Source organism: Phascolarctos cinereus, unplaced genomic scaffold (genome assembly GCF_003287225.1).
Source record: "Phascolarctos cinereus isolate Bilbo 61053 unplaced genomic scaffold, phaCin_HiC Scaffold_5;HRSCAF=322, whole genome shotgun sequence".
Taxonomy (NCBI): Eukaryota; Metazoa; Chordata; class Mammalia; order Diprotodontia; family Phascolarctidae; genus Phascolarctos; species Phascolarctos cinereus.
The window spans coordinates 245,377,958-245,384,972 of NW_027555958.1; the positions used below are offsets into that span (position 1 = coordinate 245,377,958).

Consider the following 7,015-nt stretch of genomic DNA (forward strand, 5'->3'; position numbering starts at 1 on the left):
GGAATGAATTCACAGACTCAAGCATTCTTTAAGTCAAGTTGGCAAAAAGTTTATTGTTACACTTTTTAGCGGAACCTGCTACCTAAGAGGGGTACAGTTGAAGTTTATATAAGATAAAATATAATAAAACATGCGCCAGATATGCTAACTAGGTGATTCAGGGTGGGATCAGGGAATGGTTAAGGAGTGGTCAGTTCTTAAAGGAACATGCACTTTTTGTATCTACTGTGCAGGCGTTTTACCTAGAGTTCACTAGGAAAAGCCCACAAGGGGGACCACATGGGGGTGTGATTTTAGGCTGGTTACATCACTAAGTTAGCTAGAGGTCAAGTTTAACTGAACGTTGTCCAGTCTGCCACCAGTCAACGCCTTGTTTGACAAGATAGATGTAAGGAGTATACACATGTCTTAGGTCTAGAATACAGTTAATGAGGAGTCCAGGATGTAGATAATGAGGTAGGGTAGTAGTATAGATAGTGCAGTGGGTAAGAATATCTTTATGACCCAGTGCAAAGCCAGTTCAAACTAATAATTCCCTCAGGTGCTGTTTGTAACTGCACCAGGGAGAGAGATAAGGGTCTTACTGGGGCCCACTCATGAGTAATTGGTAGGCACAGTGTCCTTGGTTTGGGGAGAAACTGCCAGGGGATAGTGTTTCTGAGGCTAGGGAGAAATTGGGGTCCAAGTACAAGCACAAGCACCCAAACACAAACACCCAAGCACCCCATCATCCCCACATTTTAAAAATAAAATCAAATTGTTATACCATACAGTTCTAGACAATAAATTTGAGTTGAAAATTTCAAACAATTTTCAGAATTCTGAAGTTATTTCAATTTTTGTAATGTTTAAGCCTTAGACTTTTAAAGCCTTAATAAAATAATTTGTTCTATAAAACTTGGACTCAGTCAAAAGGCTGTACCCAAGGACCTAGAAGGCCATATGTGGCCTTGAGGCCACAGGCTCCCCACCCCTGGTCTAAGGTTTCTGTAAGTCAAGATATTAATTATCACTATACTGCCCAAAATGCATGAAGTTGAAAAATATAACAGATGTTTTGGTATTTTTAACTTTTATACAAAGATGAACTTTATGTTTACATAGAAGAAGTTCAAATGCAGAAAAGGCTGGGAAAGAGTCTGTGTGCCTCATGAACTGATGCTGAGTGAAAGTGATGGTGGCTTCATTCTGGTGACTGATTTGAATTTCACTTTTTTTTGTTTGTTTTTGCTAGGCAATGGGGTTAAATGACTTGCCCAGGGTCACACAGCTAGTAAGTGTCAAGTGTCTGAGGTTGGATTTGAACTCAGATCCTCCTGACTCCAGGGCTGGTGCTCTATCCACTGTACAACCTAGCTGTACCTTGAACTTCATTTTTATATTTAAAAATTAGAAATATTTATGTCAGAGTTGCATTGGATAGCATCCAGTAATTTTGGTAATTACTTTCCCCCCCCTTCCTCCCCAACCCCTCTCCCTAAAGAAAATGGTCTTGAGCCCTTTGGCTGCTGAGAAGGTCTACAATATTCAAAATTAGGTATGTGTGGAAAAGAGCAGGCATTAGGGGAAAGATGCAGACTGGTGAGTGGCTGTAGGGGGAGCCTCAAGGGAGAGGATAGAGTCAAAGATGGGGGGAAGGAGAGAGGTGGGATTAAGGTGGGAAGGGTGGGAGATGGGATACTGGAGGAGTCTCCTACCCCTTGGCCTCATTCTCCTTTCTTCTGATACTTTTTCCCCAGGCAGTGCTCTGACAGATCTAGAATATAGTGGCAGTCACTGGACAGGTGGTGCAGGAGGCAGTGGAAAGCCTGAAAATTGTGATGGTGTTTTGGGGGCAGAAAAGGATGAAACAAGATAGGCAGTGTTGGGAAGGCAAGTGGGCTTGTCAAAGACAGTCCAATGTGGAATGCAGCTGAGTAGTAGACATTCTCTCTGACCTCTGTTCATAATGAACCTGCTGTCTTTTTTGACTTCCCCATGACCCGGAGACTGCCTTCCTGCCAGTATCTTAAGGATAGATTCAGGAAGGACCAGAATCCCAAGGGCCCAGTGCAAAGAAACAGGATTCTCAAGATATTCAAGTAATTCAGCTTTATGAGGGAAGACAGTCACAAAATGAAGGCCAATGGAAATAAGTCTGCTGGGCTCCTGGGTGGATGTGGGCATCACAATGGGGTCCCAGAGGGAATTAGGGTACTCCCTCCCAAACCACCATGATGAGTTTTTATAGAGTTTGCTGGGTCTTACAGGACCAGGCAGTGGGTGCAGGGATCAAGGAGATTGATGCTGATTCATGCTAGTGGGGGGACGAAAGACTCCTGAGTAAGTGGAGGCCAGTTGATATTCACACTCTCTGTGGGCAGAAAAAGAACTTTGGGTAGTTATTACTGGTCTTACACTGATAGGGTGACTCCACTTTCCTGTGGGAAGTTTTGAGCTTCTTCATTTAGCTGTCTCAGGGTGGCTGCTTACACCCAGATCTTCTAGGAAATTGATGGGAAGTCTGTGAGGCTTTAGGCAGGGAGATTACTGGCAGGAGATCAGCAGTGTGTCTCACCACAAGTACCTCACAAAGGCTAGGGAATTAGTTGGCACCTGCCTTTGAAATGAGTCCAGCAAAGGAGAGAAATGGAACTTAGAGATCATTTATTAGAATGACAGTGTTTTGATGTATGTATACACAAACAATGCAGTTACTGTGTATTAAAATACATTAATGTAATATGAGAAAACTTAGGCCTGAGGTGACCTGACTCACTTGTCACAGGGCAAGGTTTGCAAGGAAGGAGGGCTGAGATCCAGAAGTGGAGAAAGGAGGCGTTTCTAATTTCACAGAGTTTCTTTGATCGCGAGTTTGTCTCCACCAATCTGTTCTAGCCAATGAGACCTCAGGATGCTGAAACTTCACTGGTTACTAGCTAGTCTGGTTAGAGAAGGTTTCTATTTTAGGAAAAAGAAACTCAGGCTTTCTCATAAAGCTCGGGACTTCCCAAATCCATGGCCAAATGGCCAAATCCTGTATCAGACTCTGACCTGAAAACCAGCAGGCCTTGGAATTTTCTTTTTTATTAGGAGGGAAACTGTTTAAAGGGTGCTTAACTGGTTGTGTGTGTGTGTGTGTGTGTGTGTGTGTGTGTGTGTGTGTGTGTGTGTGTGTATGTGTGTGTCCTGGACCCCTTTGGCAGTATGATAACCAGTAGGGACTCGTTTTGGGAACAATCCTTTTAAATACATAAATAAAACACACAGAATTACAAAGAAACCCAATTACACGGAAATAAAGATGTGATTCCTCACCCCACCCCTCCACCCAAGTTCATGGACCACCTGATATTCCTCCTTGAGGCAAAGGAAGGGTAGGTCTTGGACTCAGGTTAAGTCTTGCTGTAGAGTGTTGGCTTCTGCTACTGGCGCCCCTGACGCCTGCATCTCCTGCCGTGACCCAGTCCCACCCTCTCCCACTGGCGTAGTTATAATAATTCTAGCCCTGTGTCCAACCTTCTGATGTCGAGTCCCCTAGTCCCGGAAGGTGGTCTGAGAAAAGACTCATGGGCCCTTATCAGGGATGGAGCTAGACTCGGAAACAAAGTGTGGGAGCAATGGCTTTTATATTCCTGGGCTGCTGTAAACTTGTGCGTATGGACTGATGCGTGTGGGATTCAGAGGCAGCCAATTTGTTAAGCAGGAAAATTTCAAGCAGCTTTAATGTTTCCATATCTTTCTATGTCCTGTATCCTTCCTTCCCCTCCCCTTCTTCCTTTCCTCAACCTCTGTGCTTCCCCTTCACCTCCCCGAGTCAGGGTGTTTTCTGTAAGTTTGCAGAAGGAAGCGGGGCCGCTGCGTGTTATGATGTTAATGATCCCAGTTTCACCCGAGATTTTCTTCATCTTTCCAGAAAGGACTTCCTTCCCCCGCCATTTTCCTCTCTCTTATCCTTCCTTCGGTTTCCCTTTGTTTTCCCGACCCTGCCTCACCCACAGAGTCACAGTCTGTTAGATCGTGTTTTACAGATGAGAGAACTGAGGTTCAGAGAGGAAGTAACTTGCTGGAGGTCACACAGCAGTGAACTAAGGTCTCCTGCCTGCGGGTGCACTGTGCTTTCTTTTAATCCGTTTTACCCCTTTTGCTGCCTTTTCCTGTTAAGAGAAGGGAGGCTTTCCAGCTAGATGAAGGAAGATGGGAAGTGAGGAGGAGGAGCTGAATGCCTTCCAACAAAGGACTTTACCTAACTTCCCCCTCCTGTTCTAGGGGAAGAGGAAGGCAAAAGTGATTAATCAAACCCCCACTGAATCCTGGCAAATTTAAAACTGCTTTAGCTGACAATTGCTTGAATTTGTTGTCCTCTGCTGACCAAAGGCAATATTCTGTTTCCACCTCTTGCCTTGTTCAAACAAAGTCCTATCTATGAAAACAGATCTTTGGAACTCTGCCACTAGTGGGACAACACAATGCTTCCCTCCTTATCCTTTTTGCATACGTTTTGCTTCTATAAAGTTTTTCAATTTCATGATATTGCAACGATCGATTTTATCTTTTGTAATCGCCTCTCTGCCTTGTTTGGTTAAGAATTCATCTCTTACAGGAGGCTTTAAAATGAATATGTTCTCTTAATTGAAAAGAAAATGATATGATCTTTAGTATTCAGGTCACATGCCTAATTTGAACTTACTGTGGATTGTGGCATAAGATGTTGGTCTGACTTATTTCTGTCAGACTGCTGTCTAGTTTTCTCAGCAGTTCTTCTTAAATATGGAGTTTTTCCGGATAATTTATATATTTTTTAAGTTAATTGCTCACTGAAATATTGAGCCCTTGCCCTCAGGGAGATGATCTCCTAATAGGGGAAACAATAAGTACCATCAATGTCATGTTAGAAGATTTGGGGGTGACAAGGGATAATTAATACCATGGAAGACAGATTTATAATTCAAAAACATTTTGACTGGCTAAGACATGCAAGTTCAGAAAATTAATTTTAATTTTAAAAGCATAAGATGAGGAGACTTATCTGTATAACAGGTCATCTGAAAAAAAAATATGTGGAGGTCCTAGTGGACTGACTTCCAGGTCAACGTGAGACAGTTGTGTGCTTGGGCAGCCGGAAAAGCTGATGCAAACTTGGGCTGAGCTTACAGGGACAAAGCCTTGAGGAAGTGGTGGGGAGGGAGATGGTTCTATTGTCCTCTGCCCTGGCCAGATCACATCGTCTTACTACACCCAACTGTAGACACAACACTTGGGAGAGACACAGGTACATTGGAGATGATCCAGCCAAGGTAACCAGGATGGTGAAAGTCAGTGAGTTCATGCCTAATTCACGTCTGCCTCTAGACCAGCACAGTGTTGGGGAAAGAGGATTGAATCTGGAACTATAGGATGTAGATTCAAATATCAATTTTGCCACTTCCTAACTTTATGACCTTGGAAAAATCTCTTAACATCATTGGTCTTCAGTTTCCTAATCTGTAAAATAAAGAAGATTATTTGTAAAATCCCTTCCAGGGTTAACTTTATGCTCTTCATAACAATTGAAGTTTCATGGTTTCCTAATTGGGGTGATGAGACAAGAAAGAGGGAAAATCCTACCAAATGTGCCCAGGTTCTTTGTTTCTGACAAAAAGTTTACTAGAGATTCACACTTTCGTATTTCAGGCAATTCAGAAGCAATCTTCTGCTGAAATAGTGCTCTACCCCATTTTAATAAGTAAGCTGTTTCCATTTGTTACTATTGAGTTGTGTCTGACTTCTTGAATGCATTTGGGGTTTTCTTACCAAAGAAATTGGAGTGGTTTGCCATTTTCTCCTCCAGCTCATTTTTCAGATGAGAAAACAGATGCAAATGGGGTTAAGTGACTTCCCCAGGTTCACACATCTAGCCTGGATTTGAACTCAGGTCTTTCTGACTCCAGGCACTGGGCTCTATCCACTGTGCCCCATACCTGCCCCTTTTACAGTGAGACAAAGTCTTCTACTCTGATTTACCCTTTATTCTTGGATCCCTTGTTTGGTTATCTACAAAGCCTAGGAAGGTTACAAGACTTGCCTGAGTCACAGCTAGGATGGATGTCATTAAAATGGAGGTGGCAACACACCCCTCCACAAATTAGTCTGCAGATTTCTTCAGTCCTCAGATGCCCTCAATTTTTTTGTGTGGAAGGAAAGGAAAGGAAAGGGTCACACTGAGGAGGGCTGGAGGTTGGAAGGCCAGCAGAGGAGGGTTGAGGGCTGGGACCTTACTTTTATCTGATTCAAGCTGGAAGTGCAAGAGCTCTGTGTTCCTGGAGTGATGATGGGAGGCAGGGAGAGAGGTACTACCTACAATTAGAGGCTGCTCTGTGAATAACACAGAAAGATGAAAAATGTATAAAGTTGGGCATTTCCTCCGTGTCAATTTCAGCTTTGGTCTCCTAACCTTCATTCTGCCCATTCACCAATGACGTTTTTTTATCTTACATTTTCTATTGGGTGGCAGAGACTCTGTGAAGCCAACCAGAAGTTAAGGATTCTTCTTCCATAAACCCAGTGTAAATCGATTTCCGTAATCTTGTGCTTCATCTGCCTTTTGACCATGGAGTGTTATATACTCTCTCTCTTTTTGTTGAGGTGCCTGGTCCTGACAGAGACCTGGACAGGTAAGTAGAGAATAGTATTAAAAGGCTGCCTGGAGACTGGACAAAGTATGGGGTTTTGCTGCAGAAAACTCTTCCAACACCAGTCCAGAGTGAATTTTCCAGGAGCCAGCTCCTTAATCTTAGGTGAAGTCAAGGTAGTGGTGAAAGGAAGAAGCAATGACTTAAGCGTGTGTGTGACTTGGGGACCAGTAGTCTTCCATCCCTCAGCTGGGCTTTGGCAGGAGGGTGTGTGGGGCGGGGTGTTCCTTAGTTTGGGACCTTAGTTTAGCGTGTGAGTGGATTCATATAGGTGGGTGTGAGGACGTGGGGCAGAGGTGCCAGAAGGGAGAACTAGTGTAATGTCCTGGAGGCATTAAGAAGTGAGCACAGCTGTCTGGGAGCTC

The 7,015-nt window shown here is 43.6% G+C and overlaps 1 long non-coding RNA gene across 1 annotated transcript; it reads right to left on the minus strand.

The window, feature by feature from the left end:
- Positions 1-4,960: 4,960 nt before the first annotated feature.
- Positions 4,961-6,621, minus strand: LOC144457607 (uncharacterized). The gene is made up of 2 exons (XR_013487063.1): positions 6,454-6,621; positions 4,961-5,463 (listed from the first exon to the last, which is right to left on the minus strand). It is a non-coding gene; the product is annotated as an uncharacterized LOC144457607 (long non-coding RNA).
- Between the last annotated feature and the right edge of the window lie 394 nt (positions 6,622-7,015).